A 993-nucleotide genomic window follows, 5' to 3' on the forward strand; every position below is an offset into this window, starting at 1 on the left:
GGCGGCGGGGCCTATGCACGTCTATGTGGTGGCGGAGGGCCCATATATATCAGACTAGCCGCGCCCCCGCAGGAGGCGGCTTCTTTCTCCCGGGCGGCTCCCAGAGTCCTGTAGAAGTCGCTTCCCTTTCTGTGACAAAGGACTCCGAACTTGAGCCCCCTCTTTGCAGCCTGCAAACCCCCCGCCAGCAAGCGGCAAACATGCTCTTTTCATAACGGCATGGCTGGAAGGGAGACCCTGGGAATCATCAAGACCAGCCCTAGACAAGGAGGCACCCTGGGGGAATCGAACTCCCAACCTCGGCCTTCACCGCGGGGAGACCTAAACTACCCAGTAGCTAGGGTGATAAAGATTCCCATCTCTGGATTGTGAGAATTGGAGTACAGTCATGGGGTGCGTGTGTGAGAGGAGCACAGCCTTTTCCTCACTTGGGCAGCAGAAATATTTATTCCCTATCATTATTATAATATATTATTATATTATACGTATTATTATTACCATTATTATTATCTTATTATTATGAGAGGAGAAGGGGACGACAGAGGATGAGATGGTTGGACAGTGTCATCGAAGCGACCAACATGAATTTGACCCAACTCCGGGAGGCCGTGGAAGACAGGAGGTCTATGGGCTCATGAAGAGTCGTACACGACTAAACGACTAAACAACAACAATCATTATTATTGCTGCTGCTAAAGGTGGCATAGCAGTATTTTAAAGAACAGCATTCCTTTTAATTATTATTTTTCTTATTCGTGAATACTGTGTGATTTGATGTTATAAACAAATTAAAAAGAAATATTTTGAAAAAGCCACATTATGAAACGAACGTTTCATTAAACTTATGCATAGCAGCTAAAATGCAAACGTGTTTTCCAGACTCGTTTAAATTGTATGTCAAATAATTTCTCAGTGTATTAAATGTGCATATGTATTATGCACTATATACACACAAATATATATCAGTACAAATAATATGAAATAACAAGTATC

The sequence above is a fragment of the Pogona vitticeps genome, chromosome 13, assembly GCF_051106095.1.
Source record: "Pogona vitticeps strain Pit_001003342236 chromosome 13, PviZW2.1, whole genome shotgun sequence".
Classification (NCBI taxonomy): domain Eukaryota; kingdom Metazoa; phylum Chordata; class Lepidosauria; order Squamata; family Agamidae; genus Pogona; species Pogona vitticeps.